This window comes from Pleurodeles waltl, chromosome 2_2, assembly GCF_031143425.1.
Source record: "Pleurodeles waltl isolate 20211129_DDA chromosome 2_2, aPleWal1.hap1.20221129, whole genome shotgun sequence".
Classification (NCBI taxonomy): Eukaryota; Metazoa; Chordata; class Amphibia; order Caudata; family Salamandridae; genus Pleurodeles; species Pleurodeles waltl.
Genome location: NC_090439.1, coordinates 886,828,480 through 886,850,464, shown reverse-complemented (window position 1 = coordinate 886,850,464; position 21,985 = coordinate 886,828,480).

The following is a 21,985-nucleotide window of genomic DNA, read 5'->3' as shown; positions in this document are numbered from 1 at the left end:
GTCTCCACAGTGCATTTTGGGTCCTTTTTTGTCCCTGTTGCAAGGCACAGAAATACAAATGGAACAGTGTTTTCCTGGAAGAACCGATGTTAATACAAAATATACAAATATTTGTTGTTCTGAATTGAATTTCTCACCATTGTTGCCTTCCAAATGCATGCCTGTGTGCAAAAAGATCACATTTTGCATATTGCTTTCTGAATCATGTGATTGTTTGGGTAACCTCAACTCAAATCCAAAGTTGTACTGCAGCCGGGCTTTGCGTCCATCCCCCTGCAGGCAGCCAACTCCTGGCAAGGTCCCCTGTCAGGAGGAAGAGGTTGCACCATCCTCAAGCCATTATTGGAACCGGGGGCTCCAAGGTATTTCATTTTTTTTTTAAAGGGCAGGGGGCACGCTGACCCCTTCCCCAAGCCACAATTGGCTCTGGGGACCTGCAGGAAAATGGCTCCTTGTTGCAGTTACCCCCTCACTTTTTGCCTGATATTGATGCTGACTTGACTTGAGAAGTGTGCTGGGATCCTGCTAACCAGGCCCCAGCACCAGTGTTCTTTCACTATAAATGTACCGTTGTTTCCACAATTGGCACACCCCTGGCACACAGATAAGTCCCTTGTAAAAGGTACCAGTGATTCCAAGGGCCCTGTGACTAGGGAAGGTCCCTAAGGGCTGCAGCATGTGTGGTGCCACCCTAAGGGACCCCTCACCTAACAAATGCACACTACCATTGCAGATTGTGTGTGTTGGTGGGGAGAAAAAGGCAACGTCAACATGGCATCCCCCTCAGGGTGCCATGCCCACAAAACACTGCCTGTGACATAGGTAAGTCACCCCTCTAGCAGGCCTTAAAGTCCTAAGGCAGGGTGCACTATCCCACAGGTGAGGGCATAGCTGCATGAGCAATATGCCCCTACAGTGTCTAAGTCCATTCATTGTAAGTACAGTGTGGCCATATTAAGTATATGGTCTGGGAGTTTGTCAAAATCAACTACACAGCTCCATAATAGCTACACTGAATACTTGGAAGTTTGGTATCAAACTTCTCAGAAAAATAAACCCACGTTGATGCCAGTGCTGGATTTATTACAAAATGGACACAGAGAGCATCTTAGAGATGCCCTCTGTATTTCACCTAATCCTTCAGTGCAGGACTGACTGGTCTGTGCCAGCCTGCCACTGAGGAAGTGAGAGCCTTTGTGCTCTCTGGGGCCAGAAACAAAGCCTGCACTGGGTGGAGGTGCTTCACACCTCCCCCTGCAGGAACTGTAACACCTAGCATTGAGCGTTCGTGCTACAATGCCCCAGGGCACTCCAGCTAATGGAGATGCCCTCCTCCCCCCCCGGACACAGCCCCCACTTTTGGCGGCAAGTCGAGGAGATAATGAGAAAAACAAGGAGGAGTCACCCCCTCAGCTAGGTCCACCCCTAAGGTGACCAGAGCTGAAGTGACCCCCTCCTTGGAAAATCCTCCATCTTGTTTGGGAGGATTAAGCCAATAGGAATAGGGATGTGCCCCCCTTCCCAAAGGGAGGAGGCACAAGGAGGGTGTAGCCACCCTCAGGGACAGTAGCCATTGGCTACTGCCCTTCAGCTCTAAACACACCCCAAAATTTAGTATTTAAGGGCGACCCTGAACCGAGGAAAACAGATTCCTGATGACCTGAAACAAGAAGGACTGCTGACCTGAAAGCCCCCCAAAGACGACGGAGACAACAACTGACTTGGCCCCAGCCCTACCAGCATGTCTCCAGACTCAAAGAACCTGCAACAGCGACGCATCCAGTGGGTCCAGCAACCTCTGCCGACTCAGAGGACTGTCCTGTAACCCAAAGGACCAAGAAACTCCAGAGGACAGCGGCTCTGTCTGAACATCTATGAAGAAACCATCTTCAGAGGGACTCCAGCCTCACTCAGGAAGCGTGAGTCCCCAACACTCTGCACCCGATGCCCCCGGCTTGTGTCCAGAGAAACCAATACTGCAGAGAGGGCCCCCAGGTGACTCCAACGACGTGGGCACCCTGAGATGACCTCCTTTCACCCCCACAGCGATGCCTGCAGAGAGAATCCAGAGGCTCCCCCTGACCCCGACTGCCCGGTAACAAAGAACCCGGACGCCTGGAAGAAGCACTGCACCCGCAGCCCCCAGGCCAGAGAGAAAATGACTACCAGTGCAGGAGTGACCAGCAGGCGACCCTCATCGTTGCGCAGTCAATAGGTGGCTCAAGAAGCCCCTCTGTGCCCTGTCTGCATTGCCAGAGTGACCCCCAGGTCCCTCTATTGATTCCTATCTAAAACCCGACACCTGCTTTACACACTGCACCTGGCCACCCCCTGTGCCGCTGAGGGAATATTTTGTGTGCCTGTTTGTGACCCCCCCAATGCTCTACAAAAACCCCCTGTTCTGCTCCCTGAGGATGCAGGTACTTACCTGCTAGCAGACTAGAACTGGAGGACCCCTAGTCTCCATAGGCACCTATGTTTTTTGAGCCCCACTTTGACCTCTGCACCTTACCGGCCCTGTGTTGCTGGTGCTGGGTGTTTGGGGTTGCCTTGAACCCCCAACAGTGGGCTGCCTATGCCCCAGAGACTGAACTTGTAAGTGCTTTACGTACCTGATAAACTAACTCGTACTTACCTCCCCCAGGAACTGTTGATTTTTGCAGAGTCCACTTTTAAAATAGCTTGTTGCCATTTTTGACAAAACTGTGTACATTACTGTTTTAATTCAAAGTTTCATACTTACCTATGCCAATTACCTTATCATTTATGTATTGTTCTTGAATTCTGAATCTTGTGGTTCTAAAATAAATTAAGAAAAGGATATTTTTCTATTTTAAAACCTATTGGCCTGGAGTTAAGTCTTTGAGTGTGAGATCTCATTTATTGCCTGTGTGTGTATAACAAATGCTTAACACTACCCTCTGATAAGCCTACTGCTCGACCACACTACCACAAATAGAGCATTAGTATTATCTATTATTGCCATTATCAACCTCTAAGGGGAATCCCTGGTATCTGTGCACACTATCTCTCACTTTTAGATAGTGTATACAGAGCCAACTTCCGACAGGACTCCAAGCTCCCAGGGACAAAAAATATTTTACTAGGGAAGGGGGCACACAGCCCCCTTCTCCAAGCCTAAATGTGTAGGACTCCATCCTACAGGACCACACTTTATAGGGAGAGGGCATGTGCCCCCTCTCCCATGAGCCTTAAGAGGCCCCTGTGATCCTATCTCCCTGGGCCAAAAATATTACACTGGGGAGATCCCAAAAGGGTCATGGAGACCCCATCCCCTAGGGCCATACTTTAATCATAGGGGAGGAGAGCACATGGCTCAGCTCCCTAAACCTTAAGAGGCCCAGGGGACCACATCCCCCGGAGACAAATACTTTGGGGAGGGTGTGCATGGCCTCCATCACTGAGCACATCTAGGCTCCTGGGACCCCATCCCCAGGCCTTAAGAGGCCCTGTGGACCCATTCTTGGGGACACAGTTCAAAGTCGGCCCAGGGCACAGGCCTTGTAAGGCTTAGGAAAGGGGGCCGCACCTCTCCATCCCCTGAAGTTATTGGTTGGTCGGGCATGGGGTCCCCGGGGCAACTTCAGTCTTTGGACCTGGGGGATGGGGTCCCTGGGGCCTATTTGTGCTCAGGGAGGGGGACCACTTGAACCCTCCCTTTTTTTTATTCTTCTAAGCTCTGGGAAATCGGGTGTCCGGGGCCTCCTAAGGATCAAAGGGAAGGGCCGCTATCCCCCCTTTCCAATTACTTGGTCCCAGGGGAAGAGGTCCCAGGGCCCACCTATGCCTTGAGGAAGGGAACAGCATGCTCTCCTCCCCAAATATTAATCTATATATTACACCCACTGCCATTTTCGATTTTTTAAAAAGATTAGTGACCCCTCAGGAGTCTCATGGGATCATAATAAAAAATAAAAAAAACTGTTGGTATTAGGGCCATCCATGATCTAATGCAAAATCCCTACATCCCCAAATAAGCCTATGTGGTCCAAAGTTCATAAGTCGTCAATAAATTATCCATACTAAGATTTCATTGTGCTCAATCTCCTTTTTAAAATTATGTAAGTATAAACACAGTTCTATGAGGCATAAAACTCAGTGAAAAAACAATACTGTCTATTGTAGGTGTAAAAATATTTCTTCTGGGAGATTCAAGCTGTCCAGTTCACATTTTTCAAAGGAGATTGACTGTACTGATGGCAAGTTATTGTTATTTTAGGGTTTCCATTGCCAATAACGGTGACAAATGAGTTACTTTTAGCATTGTAAATTTTGTGCATATCCATCTGAACAGCGGCAAATGCAAAACTAAAAAATGCAAAAGCAAATGCAAAAACAAAATGCAAAAACAACAAGGTGATGTATGAAATGCTTGAATTTATCTTGCCAACTGGCAATCGCTTGGGCCCATCCCAATCCATTGTTTTTTGCCCACAATGCAATCCCAGCTTGGACCCAGCCATATGAAAATTAGTCTTGACCCAGCTCCCCGTGGGAACAGTCCAGCCCGAACGGTAAGGACAGGTTCTCCCTGGACTGCAAACAAGCATCCTGGGACCAGTTTAGGGGCATCAAACCTCATTAGCCAGCCTAGCTTGAATCCACCGGCACAGTGAGCTGGACACCCATGTGTGGCTAAAGGTCTCAAACTAAAGGTCGCAAATGTCTCTTTCAGATCCATCTCAGGGTGACAAACAAGAGAGGGGTCATTAAAGTGGTATTTCTCCTTGTGACTCTTTTTAGTCATGACAATAAAAGTTCGGTTTCCTTCTTGAAGTCAGCCTATGCAGGAGCCCACCAGGCAGCAAATCTTGGTCTGTGCCATAAAGTTGATTTGAAAGCAGACCCCAGCCCGAACACTACCTCCAGAAGTGTGCTGTGCACATCCTTCATCTATGTGCACCAGCGTTTACGTGCAGGACCTAACTACAGGCCAGACCATGCGCAAACCCCTACTATATAACTTGAGAAGTTGGGGCTGGACCACATGGTACACGGACATTCGCCAGGTCTTGAACCCTCCCCACTATGTAGCTAAACAGTGCCATGCATGGCCATGTGCCAAACTGACCATAAGGCCAACCCCTCTGCTGCAGTGCAATGCCACACTGCACAGAAATGTACATGGTTGTGTTGCACGAATGTTTACTATGTGTCACATGCCAATTTTGTTATCAGCTGTGCTTGCCCAAAAAATATAATCTTGGTGTTATACTACCGGCAAATGCAAGCAAGGAATGTCATGCCCGATGTTTGTTCTCAAACCATACCCTCCTGTACAGATATGTATAAGCAATCGTTCAACTTGTACCGCTAAATATTTCTCATTTGACACAAATTACAGGTTTTCTGTGTGGGAGAATCACAGGATGTTTCTTTCTTCAACGGTTTTCATTTGGTTTTAGATATCTAATCAGAAAACGAGGCAAATGCTATTCGTCTTGCTACTGTGAAATGTTATGCTGCGTACAATTATATAATGGTAATCCCCACACAAGGGGGGCGAGGGTGAAATGGTTAAGATCAAGGCGTGGCTTGCCTTGGGAGTTTGCGAATCCCCATAAACTGATACGTCTATTGGCATTCACAAACTCCTCACTGACACTTGCACTCTGGAAATGGTTGGAGGTTTACTCTAGCAATAACCACCAGACGTCGTTAGGGTTAAAAGGAAGGGATTTGTCCACAAATGAACATATTTTCTTTCACATGGTATTCCCAGTAGTACGCCCGGACAGCTGTCACTGGCGCAGCTTTTCCTGCATACTACTGAGAATGTAAATTCTCAACATCCGTTAATTTACACTCTTGCATAGGAGTACATATGCTAGTGTGAATGTACCCCTGTTTTATGAAAATGTAGATTTATCCTATGTAGATATCCAGGAAATCTGGCATGGACCATGTCCTCCAGGACCAACGTGGAGCGCCTGTGATTCAACAGCAAAATTATTGGTTAAATATTTTAATGGATGTACAGTTTTATTTCAGATTATTCCAGTCAGACCTTCATTAGCTGCACCGTGGTTGCTTTGGTTACCTATCTAAGTGTGAAAATACATTGAAGGGCTCGCACGAAAAAGGACGCTAATGATACAATATTGTCAATCTTTCACCACTATAATAATAAACACGCGCAGCCTACACTTAAAATAGATACACGTTGACAATTTTAACACGCGCCCAGACCTTCAGACTTTTTATTCTTCACTGGTGATACAACCACTGCCTGTCCTTAGAAAATCATTAGCCCGTTCCGCAGAGGCCTTGAGCCAAGTCAGATCACATTCATGTTTCATTGACACAGCTCTGTCTCTTTGGTGTCTGAGGCCATGGGACGTTCAGTCATATAACCACATTTAGAAAAGGGCACCAAACTAGATGAAGTTACAGTTCTGTTTAGTTTCGTAATAGCTGTGAGATATACTCACCTGCTTTCGAAGTTTAATCCAGGCACAAAGTGAAGCAATTATTTGATTGCGAGAAATATGATTTTTGGTGTTTATTTTAAAAAAAAAACATTATATGCAATGTTTCATGTTTTTTTTTAAAATTAAGGCCCGTATTTATACTTTTTTTGCGCCGCATTTGCGTCGTTTTTTGATGAAACATTGCATATAATGTTTTTTCCCAAATGTTTAAAAAACTAGTAAAAAAGGAGCAAGACACAGATTAAGTCATTGTAACATAGCGTGGTCAAGACATATCAATCATTCATTATTTGTTCTCAAAATAAACACCAAAAATCATATTTCTCGCAATCAAATAATTGCTTCACTTTGTCTAGTGAAGTAAATATACTGACGCATGTCTTTCACAAAGTGCAGGGTGGGGCCATATGAAAACAAGCTAATTCAAAGTGTGTGCCTACAGTAGCTAATGTATATGACCTACAGCCCAGCACAAATGCAGCCATTCTAGCACCATGCAGCAATATGTGGCAGGATTGGAGGTAATAGTAGCAGTATATGCAGGAATGTGTCCCTTTCAGAATGACAACAGTCCCTAATGTATATTTGCACTCTTAATGTGTGTAGGAAAATTGGGCTCACATAGTGGAAGCCAATCTGTGAAGCAATAATTGTATTACTCACAAATGTGCCGTGCAAACTACACCCCTGGGCTGGTGTCAGTAAATTATCCATTGCCTCAGGTACATGTATTGTGCTATGGCTGATGCTGTGTTAAACCTCATAATTTTGGCTTGGATATGGCCTAATCACCACTCATTGAATGCCCCTCTCCTGCATCACCCTGCTGCAGTGGAGTTACACCTGAACATTTGTGCACCCACAGTGCCAGAGTGCTAATTTGTACATATGTGTAAGAAATCATCATCACTTCATTTGCACAATAAATGATGGTATAGTGGTGTGATTGCATTGCACATATGCCACTGAGTACCTACTAAAGGGATATGTGTGTCAATATGTCTGGAACAATGCCAAATATACTGACTGCAACATGTTTACGGTCACTGAGACCTATGAGGAGAACCAAAAAATACATGAGCCATCCAAGCATAGAATGTGTCCTGTAGCATGCGTGTATCGTGTAACCTGACCACAAATACAACACATGTGGGTGGGCACCATAACGCATGCCAGGCATGAGTGATCCTGTCCCAAAACCTTGATGTAGGGGGAATCCATTCAAAATTGTTCCATTGACAGTGCAAATCACATGCATTCAACACACAGTAAATTAACATGAGATGACCTGTGTCAGGATGTGTATCCATCCACAACAAGGGTGCCACATACCTAGCAGAAATTTGTCTCCAATAGCTAACATCACACTATTGGCAACCTCACAGGAAGCCCAGCACAGGTGATACACATTGTCACATATGTAACAAAGTAATGCTGGGCAGGTCACTGGATCATATAAAACATTTCCTGTATAGACATGCTACTACTTACACAATAGACATGATGAAGAGGAAGCTGTATGGTACAACATGATTTATTGAACAACAAACTGGTCTATGTACACACTAACTATAATACCTAAATAAACTATGCTAACCTACACTAACTTATCCTACCTTATGACTACAACTCTCTTAGCTTATCCTAACCTATTCTGAACATCAGATGCCAAAACTGAACATCAACACCCCACCCCCCTTAAATTACATTCATTGACAAAAATAACAGTGATTAAAGCTAAACCTTGACTAACTATACATGTATGCTATACAAATATATATATTTTTTGGATTTGTTTTTTTTTTATACATGGAACATTGACGTATAACATTACCTCCCCACTCCTATTATCACCCTGATTCACGCCAACCCCACCCCCTAATAATGTACTACTATGGCCTAAAAATACCTACATTAAACTAACTTACCTATACTAACTATCTAATGAAACCCCAAATACAAGAAAAACAACATTACGAACAAGGGAAAGGGGAAACTTTCACAATCACTGATCTTTAAGATCATTTTCGCCTCTGAGTGGCCTGTATGTCCTTCACAATGGTGAAGATTTGTTCAACCTTATGTTCCAACTGAGCAATCCTGTACTTTTGATCGGACAGGTCTGTACGCTGGTCCTGTACGTATGGTGGCTTCACATGGCGCTCTCCTGGCTGTGATCCTGCAGGTGGTGGTGGCACAGTAGTTGGCAGAGGATGGTTCTGCTCCTGATGGTCCTCCTACATCTGTTGTTGCTGTCCTGCCTGCTGGTTGGATGGTGGAACTGACATTCTTACTTCCTTGTCCCTCTAGTGAGAATGCCCACCACCTCCCAGAACCATTTTCGCAGCCATAGAGGGCCTCCATTTTCTGGTACACCATGATGGCCTGCCTGCTCTGGCTTTAACGTTCAAACCGACTTGCAAAATTTCTTTTTTTCTGCTTGGGTCATGTTGGCAGCTGCGTGAAAAATAGGACATTTTAGGATACTGTCTGTCAGGCAAAAAACAAACAGACATACAGTAAAAACAGCAACAGCAACTGCAAAACTCTGACATTGATGTCCACATTTAAATGATAGATTCTTATTGGCAAGTTATTGACATTTTGGCCCATCTTCAACCTTCCTAGAAATGGAACTTGCACATGACAGGTAGGCTCACAACAGTTAGTTCCTGCTGTGACAGGGATAGTGCCTGACCACTTGCTACATGGAAAATGTCTGTGAGACATATACTGTATTATGAGAGATTGATGGGAACACCAGTCACACATTTCACACAGAGGAGGGTGACACATTCTAAATATCAACACAGCTCTGTACCAGGTTCATTGTGCCATAACTGAGGGGAGAATCCAAGAGTACTTTCATGTCTAGCACTATGTTTAGCATAGTTAGTATACTGGTCAAAAACATATTCTTTGCATGCAGCACTACAGCACTCAGCGCCACCATCTCATATTTGGTTGTACACATGTCAAAAACTTCTTCTGCACTGGAAATTTGGGTCAGCACTGACTAATGGTTAGAAATGGGGTCTTTGGTTGGCAGTCAGGTTACCTCCTGTCCAAGCAAGGACCCTCACTCGAATCAGGGCAAATAATAAACATACCTGGTTAACTCCCACTCACCCTTTTGGTAGCTTGGTACGAGCAGGCAGGCTTATCCCAGAAGCAATGTGTAAAGTATTTGTACCAATACACACAATAATTGTCAGGGAGACCAGATCCTCGGGCCTGCGCACGTTCCCAACATGTCCACCACTAGACAGCTCCAAAGCTCCAAAAGATATACCACAGAGCCTGAGAGAGTCCAAGTGTGGGAAAAGGGGATTAGGTAGGCAACAGCTGGGAAGGAGACCTGTAGGAAGCAAGAGGTTAAACAACACAATGTCAAGATATAATCACATTGACTTTCAATAGGCTATGGTTCTAAGAGTTCTTATACTGTAATCATGGATAACCTAGGAAATTACTATAAATAGACCTCAAGAAATCTAGATACCTGGAAAAATCAAGAATGGGTTAATACAATGTTTCATATGAGTTTTTCAGGAAATATCACATACTGTCTAGAATACAACAACCTTCTTCAATAATGTTTCAGAATAAACATTGCATTTTTACATGAGGATAAAGGCTATCTGAACCTTCCCTGGAAACAACAGGAACTGTACTAGGAACTTAATATGCGCAAAGAATGTCGCACTTTGAATTAAGCGTTTCACAGAAATCCAAAAGCTCAGGATAAATGTGTGCACCTCCACAAACACGGCACACCAAAGTTTTCAATGTCATGAAATTATCGCGCACACTGCCGATCTAAAAGCCAAGAGTTTTATGCCAGGGTTGAATTGCGCACACTGTTGCCGATTCGAAATACACAATGCAAATGTCAGGAAATGATCGCGCACACTGCCAATCCAAAAGCCAAGAGTTTTATGCCAGGGATTGAACGCGCACACTATTGCCGATTCGAAATACACAAAGCAAATGTCAGGAAATAATCACGCACACTGCCGATCCAAAAGCCAAGAGTTTTATGCCAGGGATTGAATCGCGCACACTGTTGCCGATTCAAAATATACGACCCAAATGTCAGGAAATGATCGCGCATGCTGCCGATCCAAAAGCCAAGAGTTTTATGCCAGGGATTTAATCGTGCACACTGTTACCGATTCGAAATACACAATGCAAATGTCAGGAAATGATCGCGCACACTGCCGATCCAAAAGCCAAGAGTTTTATGCCAGGGTTGAATCGCGCCATGAAATGATCACACACACGGTTGCCGATCTGAATGCCAAGGGTTACATGTCAGAAATGAATCGCGCACACTGCTGATTCGGGCAAGTATATGCAAATGCCATGAAATGATCACGCACACTGTTGCCGATCTGAATGCCAAGGGTTACATGTCAGAAATGAATTGCGCACTCTGCTGATACAGACAAGAATATGCAAATGCCATGAAATGATCGCGCACACTGTTGCCGATCTGAATGCCAAGTGTTACATGTCAGAAATGAATCGCGCACTCTGCCGATTTGGACAAGAATATGCAAATGCCATGAAATGATCACGCACACTGTTGCTGATCTGAATGCCAAGGGTTACATGTCAGAAATTAATCATGCACTCTGCCGATTTGGACAAGAATATGCAAATGCATTAAAATGATTGCGCACACTGTTGCCGATCTGAATGCCAAGGATTACATGTCAGAAATGAATTGCACACTCTGCTGATCCGGACAAGAATATGCAAATGCCATGAAATGATCGCGCACACTGTTGCCAATCTGAATGCCAAGGGTTACATGTCAGAAATGAATAGCGCACTCTGCCGATTCGGACAAGAATATGCAAATGCCATGAAATCACACTAACGCACACAGAGAGTTTCAGAACTAGGCCCAAAACTCGAATGTCTTTGAGAACGGGGGTCAGGGGCCCAACCCGACATCCGCCTTACCGCCCTGCTCAAGGATCACCAATATGATGAGGGCAGGCCTGGAATATCAAAGTAGGCCTCTGGAACAGGAGCTCAGGAAGTTGCTGCTGCTCTGCACCGGGACCTCTGAATAGTGAGCACGTGGAGCTGGGCTGGCTCCCTTATATAGAGTCAAGCCCAGCCCACAAAGCACACCCAGTCATGCTGCAGGGAAAGGTTCTAGAAGGTCCTAGAAAGGGACCACACCCTAACACACTCAGTAAGCCTGCAGCAATACCTTGCAAATGAACAGTTATTGCAAACATCATTAATAGTGTTTTTCAAGGTCAAAATCTGCAATGCAAAAGGTTAACACACAGCATATAAACACAATGCATGAATTATGCTCTTGCATAAAGACTGGGGTATTGCATTTTTGTCGCCCGTAGAGCGCGCACTGTCCTGATGTTGACAGTAATACAGTGAAAACACTACAAAATGGACACCACACCAGTTTAGAAAAATAGGTAATATTTATCTAAATCAAAAAAGACCAAAATGACAAAAATCCACCATACATAAGTCAAGATATGATTTTTTCAAAAGAATAGGAGTCTTAGTCCATAGAAGACAATGGAAACATTGATTTCACACAAAGTACCTTGTTTGTGTAAAAAATAAAGCCGCACCGGCAAGCGTGCATTGGAAAAGTCAGTGATGCATTGATTCCTTACTCGCAAGTGAGGCCGTCCATCATTTAATCTCCAGTCGGGTCAGCGATGTGTCATTTTTCTACCTTGCAAGGAAGCACTGCGTTGAATTCCAGATGGAGCACCTGGGATCCAAGCAGGGTCAGGATGACTTTGACACCTAGGGATGATGTGTGAGAAAAACGGTCGCACAGTGTTAGAAAACTGTACTCTGGGGTTTGCGTCGTCAGCAGCCGCAAGCAGGTGTTTCCCGTCATTTCTCCAGCTGCAATCCATCCATCTCCCAGCTGCGATGCAGATGGAGCATCGATTTCAGCTGCAAAGCTGGCGGCGTGTCACTCATCAGCCGCATTGCAGATGGTGCATTGAAAATTTCCCAGCAGGGCATTCTGTGCATGGATTTCAGCTCTTCTTCTGCCAACTTCACCTTTCAAGGGCCCAGGACTGGATAGGGCAGAGCAAGAGTCTTAGCAGAGAGTCCAGGTGCTGATAGAGGAAGTCTTTGATGGCCCTGAGACTTCAAAAAAGGCAAAGTCGGTCAAAGCCCTTGGAGATTCTTCTCAAGCAGGAATGCATAACAAAGTCCAGTCTGTGTCCCTTTTCACAGGCAGAAGCAACAACTACAGGATAGCCCAACAAAGTACAGTCACAGACGGGGCAGCACTTCTCATCAGCTCTTCTCCTTGGCAGAGGTTTCTCTTGAATCCAGAAGTGATCTAAAAGTCTGGTGTTTTGGGTCTAATACTTATACCCCTTTCTGCCTTTGAAGTAGGCAAACTTAAAAGAAAGTCTCTGTTGTTTACAAGATCCTGCCTTGCCTAGGGCGGGCCCCCGACACACACCAGGTGGTTGGAGACTGCATTGTGAGAGGGCAGGCACAGCCCATTCAGGTGTAAGTGACTGCTCCTACTTCCACTCTAGCTCAGATGGTTCATCAGAATATGGAGGCTACACCCTAGCTCCCGTTGTGTCATTGTCTAGCGGGGATTCACAAACAGCCCAACTGTCAGTCTGACCCAGAAAGGAAATCCACAAACAGGCAGAGTTACAGAATGATTGAAGCAAGAATATGCCTACTTTCTAAAAGTGGAATTTTCTAACTAACAATCTAAAAAATAACTTCACTAACATATGTATTTTTAAATTGTGAGCTCAGAGACCCCAAACTCCAAATTTCTATCTGCTCTCAAAGGGAAACTGCACTTTAAACATATTTACAGGTAACCCCCATGTTAACCTATGAGAGAGATAGGCCTTTCAACAGTGAAAACCAAATTTAGCAGGGCATGCAAAACCACACAAGTACATGTCCCACCTTTAACATACACTGCACCCTGCCCATTGGGCTACCTAGGGCCAACCGCAGGGGTGCCTTAAATGTATAAAAAGGGAAGGTTTAGGCCTGGCAAGTGGGTACACTTGCCAAGTCAAACTTTCAGTTTAAAACTGCATACACAGACACTGTAGTGGCTGTTCTGAGCCGTGTTTACAGGGCTAATGTGTGTGGCACAACCAGTGCTGCTTGCCCACTAGTAGCATTTGATTTACAGGCCCAGGGTACCTCTAGTGCACTTTACTAGTGACTTACTAGTATATAAAATATGTCCATCATGAAAAAGCCAATCACCAATACAGTGTTACACAGTAGCACTTGCACTTTAGCACTGGTCAGCAGTGGTAACGTACCCAGAGTATCAAAAACAGCAAAAACAGAGTCCAGCATACAGTTAAAACATGGTAAGCAGAGGCAAAAAAGACAAGGGCGACTACGCCAAGGATGCCAGGTCTAACACTAATGCTGTATACAGTGTGAAGTGGTTTGATTCACATTATGGACACTTTCATGCCCATCACAGTGCAGCCACATATTTAGCAAACAACTTATGAACAGTATCCAAATATATGTCTGACCCTCACCAACATGCACATTTACCAACAGTCAACACTGTTCTTGGGACTCTTGTACCATGACAAATTTTTACAAGTCTCTAAAGGTACATGTTGACACCAGTGCATTGTGTACTAGGGATTCAAATCTCAAATATGTGCAACAAATTAGTCCACATACATTGTTTGCATATGAGGACTGTAGTGGCATACATGCAATTGTTTAAGACCATCACAGATGACCATGCCACATCTCATCTATTTTTACTCTTAATGACAAAATCGGGCACAGCAAAAACTTATCTGATGGTATAGTGAGGGGGACCACCTGCTAGAGTAAGCATGAGACATTGCATTGTGGATGTTGATCACCTAAAGGCATGGTTACGTATTACACATCACAATGACTTACATGACGTACATTGGGACTTTGGATAAAGATAACCCAAAGGTCTAAATGAGGTGTCTTAGGGACATAAATTGCATAGGCCAGCTTGACATGTTAACATGTTTGTAGGGACAATACATATGTGTCTCAGCCACATTGTACACAGTTTTCCAAAGGTCTCATCAGTGCACCATTTAGCAAACATGGACAATCATCATGTCACCCAGGATATACATGACTCAAGGGACACACTCAGGCATGTTTACAAAACTCCTGCAACACTACCATCATCACATGTACATGACTATGAAACATACGACATCTGTCAATCCCTTTGTCGTCAAGAGCATATTTTCCAGTGAACGCTTCTATATACCCATGACACAGTAATGCCAAAATTTCCACACATCATCTCAGTGTCAAAGAGATCATACTATACTGGGGATAAGGTGAGTGATGAGCTATTTTGCAACACCATGTTGCTTCACTGGCCTATTCATGAATGCATATGTACAAAATCGACCCCATCCACTACGCAGCCCTGATGTTTCACTTTAAAAAAAGTGTGCATATGTCAAACAGACATGCAGAAGGATTTGCACAACTGTAATAACCCACAAAGTCCTCATACTCACCCACTATTCCACCAACATCAACTTCGAGGAAGTCCAGCAGGTCAACCTCACATGGTCTCAGGTCTGCCCATAAATGTTTAAATATGCAGGAATGTGTCCCTTTCAGAATGACAACAGTCCCTAATGTATATTTGCACTCTTAATGTGTGTAGGAAAATTGGGCTCACATAGTGGAAGCCAATCTGTGAAGCAATAATTGTATTACTCACAAATGTGCCGTGCAAACTACACCCCTAGGCTAGTGTCAGTAAATTATGCATTGCCTCAGGTACATGTATTGTGTTATGGCTGATGCTGTTTTAAACCTCATAATTTTGGCTTGGATATGGCCTAATCACCACTCATTGAATGCCGCTCTTCTGCATCACCCTGCTGCAGTGGAGCTACACCTGAAAATTTGTGTTGTGGCACCCACAGTGCCAGAGTGCTAACTTGTACATATGTGTAAGAAATCATCATCACTTCATTTGCACAATAAATGATGGTATAGTGGTGTGATTGCATTGCACATATGCCACTGAGTACCTACTAAAGGGATATGTGTGTCAATATGTCTGGAACAATGCCAAATATACTGACTGCAACATGTTTACGGTCACTGAGACCTATGAGGAGAACCAAAAAATACATGAGCCATCCAAGCATAGAATGTGTCCTGTAGCATGCATGTATCGTGTAACCTGATCACAAATACAACACATGTGGGTGGGCACCATAACGCATGCCAGGCATGAGTGATCCTGTCCCAAAACCTTGATGTAGGGGGAATCCATTAAAAATTGTTCCATTGACAGTGCAAATCACATGCATTCAACACACAGTAAATTAACATGAGATGACCTGTGTCAGGATGTGTATCCATCCACAACAAGGGTGCCACATACCTAGCAGAAATTTGTCTCCAATAGCTAACATCACACTATTGGCAACCTCACAGGAAGCCCAGCACAGGTGATACACATTGTCACATATGTCACAAAGTAATGCTGGGCAGGTCACTGGATCATATAAAACATTTCCTGTATAGACATGCTACTACTTACACAATAGACATGATGAAGAGGAAGCTGTATGGTACAACATGATTTATTGAACAACAAACTGGTCTATGTACACACTAACTATAATACCTAAATAAACTATGCTAACCTACACTAACTTATCCTAACTTATGACTACAACTCTCTTAGCTTAGCCTAACCTATTCTGAACATCAGATGCCAAAACTGAACATCAACACCCCACCCCCCTTAAATTACATTCATTGACAAAAATAACAGTGATTAAAGCTAAACATTGACTAACTATACATGTATGCTATACAAATATATATATTTTTGGGATTTGTTTTTTTTTATACATGGAACATTGACGTAAAACATTACCTCCCCACTCCTATTATCACCCTGATTCACGCCAACCCCACCCCCTAATAATGTACTACTATGGCCTAAAAATACCTACATTAAACTAACTTACCTATACTAACTATTTAATGAAACCCCAAATACAAGAAAAACAACATTACGAACAAGGGAAAGGGGAAACTTTCACAATCACTGATCTTTAAGATCATTTCCGCCTCAGAGTGGCCTGTATGTCCTTCACAATGGTCAAGATTTGTTCAACCTTATGTTCCACCTGAGCAATCCTGTACTTTTGATCGGACAGGTCTGTACGCTGGTTCTGTACGTATGGTGGCTTCACATGGCGCTCTCCTGGCTGTGATCCTGCAGGTGGTGGTGGCACAGTAGTTGGCAGAGGATGGTTCTGCTCCTGATGGTCCTCCTACATCTGTTGTTGCTGTCCTGCCTGCTGGTTGGATGGTGGAACTGACATTGTTACTTCCTTGTCCCTCTAGTGAGAATGCCCACCACCTCCCTGAACCATTTTCGCAGCCATAGAGGGCCTCCATTTTCTGGTACACCATGATGGCCTGCCTGCTCTGGCTTTAACGTTCAAACCGACTTGCAAAATTTCTTTTTTTCTGCTTGGGTCATGTTGGCAGCTGCGTGAAAAATAGGACATGTTAGGCTACTGTCTGTCAGGCAAAAAACAAACAGACATACAGTTAAAACAGCAACAGCAACTGCCAAACTCTGACATTGATGTCCACATTTAAATGATAGATTCTTATTGGCAAGTTATTGACATTTTGGCCCATCTTCAACCTTCCTAGAAATGGAACTTGCACATGACAGGTAGGCTCACAACAGTTAGTTCCTGCTGTGACAGGGATAGTGCCTGACCACTTGCTACATGGAAAATGTCTGTGAGACATATATTATGAGAGATTGATGGGAACACCAGTCACACATGTCACACAGAGGAGGGTGACACATTCTAAATATCAACACAGCTCTGTACCAGGTTCATTGTGCCATAACTGAGGGGAGAATCCAAGAGTACTTTCATGCCTAGCACTATGTTTAGCATAAATAGTATACTGGTCAAAAACATATTCTTTGCATGTAGCACTACAGCACTCAGCGCCACCATCTCATATTTGGTTGTACACATGTCAAAAACTTCTTCTGCACTGGAAATTTGGGTCAGCACTGACTAATGGTTAGAAATGGGGTCTTTGGTTGGCAGTCAGGTTACCTCCTGTCCAAGCAAGGACCCTCACTCGAATCAGGGCAAACAATAAACACACCTGGTTAACTCCCACTCACCCTCTTGGTAGCTTGGTACGAGCAGGCAGGCTTATCCCAGAAGCAATGTGTAAAGTATTTGTACCAATACACACAATATTTGTCAGGGAGACCAGATCCTCGGGCCTGCGCACGTTCCCAACATGTCCACCACTAGACAGCTCCAAAGCTCCAAAAGATATACCTCAGAGCCTGAGAGAGTCCAAGTGTGGGAAAAGGGGATTAGGTAGGCAACAGCTGGGAAGGAGACCTGTAGGAAGCAAGAGGTTAAACAACACAATGGCAAGATATAATCACATTGACTTTCAATAGACTATGGTTTTAAGAGTTCTTATACTGTAATCATGGATAACCTAGGAAATTACTATAACTAGACCTCAAGAAATCTAGGTACCTGGAAAAATCAAGAATGGGTTAATACAATGTTTCATATGAGCTTTTCAGGAAATATCACATACTGTCTAGAATACAAGAACCTTCTTCAATAATGTTTCAGAATAAACATTGCATTTTTACATGAGGACAAAGGCTATCTGAACATTCCCTGGAAACAACAGGAACTGTACTAGGAACTTAATATGCACAAAGAATGTCGCACTTTGAAGTAATTGTTTCACAGAAATCCAAAAGCTCAGGATAAATGTGTGCACCTCAACAAACACGGCACACCAAAGTTTTCAATGTCATGAAATTATCGCGCACACTGCCGTTCTAAAAGCCAAGAGTTTTATGCCAGGGTTGAATTGCACACACTGTTGCCGATTCGAAATACACAATGCAAATGTCAGGAAATGATTGCGCACACTGCCAATCCAAAAGCCAAGAGTTTTATGCCAGGGATTGAACGAGCACACTATTGCCGATTCGAAATACACAATGCAAATGTCAGGAAATAATCACGCACACTGCCGATCCAAAAGCCAAGAGTTTTATGCCAGGGATTGAATTGCGCACACTGTTGCCGATTCAAAATATACGACCCAAATGTCAGGAAATGATCGCGCATGCTGCCGATCCAAAAGCCAAGAATTTTATGCCAGGGATTTAATCGTGCACACTGTTACCGATTCGAAATACACAATGCAAATGTCAGGAAATGATCGCGCACACTGCCGATCCAAAAGCCAAGAGTTTTATGCCAGGGTTGAATCGCGCCATGAAATGATCACGCACACGGTTGCCGATCTGAATGCCAAGGGTTACATGTCAGAAATGAATCGCGCACACTGCTGATTCCGGCAAGTATATGCAAATGCCATGAAATGATCACGCACACTGTTGCCGATCTGAATGCCAAGGGTTACATGTCAGAAATGAATTGCGCACTCTGCTGATTCAGACAAGAATATGCAAATGCCATGAAATGATCGCGCACACTGTTGCCGATCTGAATGCCAAGTGTTACATGTCAGAAATGAATCGCGCACTCTGCCGATTCGGACAAGAATATGCGAATGCCATGAAATGATCGCGCACACTGTTGCTGATCTGAATGCCAAGGGTTACATGTCAGAAATTAATCATGCACTCTGCTGATTTGGACAAGAATATGCAAATGCATTAAAATGATTGCGCACACTGTTGCCAATCTGAATGCCAAGGATTACATGTCAGAAATGAATTGCACACTCTGCTGATCCGGACAAGAATATGCAAATGCCATGAAATGATCGCGCACACTGTTGCCAATCTGAATGCCAAGGGTTACATGTCAGAAATGAATAGCGCACTCTGCCGATTCGGACAAGAATATGCAAATGCCATGAAATCACACTAACGCACACAGAGAGTTTCAGAACTAGGCCCAAAACTCGAATGTCTTTGAGAACGGGGTTAGGGGCCCAGCCCGACATCCGTCTTACCGCCCTGCTCAAGGATCACCAATATAATGAGGGCAGGCCTGGAATATCAAAGTAGGCCTCTGGAACAGGAGCTCAGGAAGTTGCTGCTGCTCTGCACCGGGACCTCTGAATAGTGAGCACGTGGAGCTGGGCTGGCTCCCTTATATAGAGTCAAGCCCAGCCCACAAAGCACACCCAGTCATGCTGCAGGGAAAGGTTCTAGAAGGTCCTAGAAAGGGACCACACCCTAACACACTCAGTAAGCCTGCAGCAATACCTTGCAAATGAACAGTTATTGCAAACATCATTAATAGTGTTTTTCAAGGTCAAAATCTGCAATGCAAAAGGTTAACACACAGCATGTAAACACAATGCATGAATTATGCTCTTGCATAAAGACTGGGGTTTCGCATTTTTGTCACCCGTAGAGCGCGCACTGTCCTGATGTTGACAGTAATACAGTGAAAACACTACAAAATGGACACCACACCAGTTTAGAAAAATAGGTAATATTTATCTAAATCAAAAAAGACCAAAATGACAAAAATCCACCATACATAAGTCAAGATATGATTTTTTCAAAAGAATAGGAGTCTTAGTCCATAAAAGACAATGGAAACATTGATTTCACACAAAGTACCTTGTTTGTGTAAAAAATAAAGCCGCACCGGCAAGAGTGCATTGGAAAAGTCAGTGATACATTGATTCCTTACTCGCAAGTGAGGCCGTGCATCTTTTAATCTCCAGTCGGGTCAGCAATGTGTCATTTTTCTACCTTGCAAGGAAGCAATGCGTTGAATTCCAGATGGAGCACCTGGGATCCATGCAGGGTCAGGATGACTTTGACACCCAGGGATGATGTGTGAGAAAAACGGTCGCACAGTGTTAGAAAACTGTACTCTGGGGTTTGCGTCGTCAGCAGCCGCAAGCAGGTGTTGCCCGTCATTTCTCCAGCTGCAATGCATCCATCTCCCAGCTGCGATGCAGGTGGAGCATCGATTTCAGCTGCAAAGCTGGCGGCGTGTCACTCATCAGCCGCATTGCAGATGGTGCATTGAAAATTTCCCAGCAGGGCATTCTGTGCATGGATTTCAGCTCTTCTTCTGCCAACTTCACCTTTCAAGGGCCCAGGACTGGATAGGGCAGAGCAAGAGTCTTAGCAGAGAGTCCAGGTGCTGATAGAGGAAGTCTTTGATGGCCCTGAGACTTCAAAAAAGGCAAAGTCGGTCAAAGCCCTTGGAGATTCTTCTCAAGCAGGAATGCATAACAAAGTCCAGTCTGTGTCCCTTTTCACAGGCAGAAGCAACAACTACAGGATAGCCCAACAAAGTACAGTCACAGACGGGGCAGCACTTCTCATCAGCTCTTCTCCTTGGCAGAGGTTTCTCTTGAAACCAGAAGTGATCTAAAAGTCTGGTGTTTTGGGTCTAATACTTATACCCCTTTCTGCCTTTGATGTAGGCAAACTTAAAAGAAAGTCTCTGTTGTTTACAAGATCCTGCCTTGCCTAGGGCGGGCCCCAGACACACACCAGGTGGTTGGAGACGGCATTGTGAGAGGGCAGGCACAGCCCATTCAGGTGTAAGTGACCGCTCCTACTTCCACTCTAGCTCAGATGGTTCATCAGAATATGGAGGCTACACCCTAGCTCCCGTTGTGTCATTGTCTAGCGGGGATTCACAAACAGCCCAACTGTCAGTCTGACCCAGAAAGGAAATCCACAAACAGGCAGAGTTACAGAATGATTGAAGCAAGAATATGCCTACTTTCTAAAAGTGGAATTTTCTAACTAACAATCTAAAAAACAACTTCACTAACATATGTGTTTTTAAATTGTGAGCTCAGAGACCCCAAACTCCAAATTTCTATCTGCTCTCAAAGGGAAACTTCACTTTAAACATATTTACAGGTAACCCCCATGTTAACCTATGAGAGAGATAGGCCTTTCAACAGTGAAAAACAAATTTAGCAGGACATGCAAAACCACACAAGTACATGTCCCACCTTTAACATACACTGCACCCTGCCCATTGGGCTACCTAGGGCCAACCGCAGGGGTGCCTTAAATGTATAAAAAGGGAAGGTTTAGGCCTGGCAAGTGGGTACACTTGCCAAGTCAAATTTTCAGTTTAAAACTGCATACACAGACACTGTAGTGGCTGTTCTGAGCCGTGTTTACAGGGCTAATGTGTGTGGCACAACCAGTGCTGCTTGCCCACTAGTAGCATTTGATTTACAGGCCCAGGGTACCTCTAGTGCACTTTACTAGTGACTTACTAGTATATAAAATATGTCCATCATGAAAAAGCCAATCACCAATACAATGTTACTCAGTAGCACTTGTTGCACTTTAGCACTGGTCAGCAGTGGTAACGTACCCAGAGTATCAAAAACAGCAAAAACAGAGTCCAGCACACAGTTAAAACATGGTAAGCAGAGGCAAAAAAGACAAGGGCGACCACACCAAGGATGCCAGGTCTAACACTAAT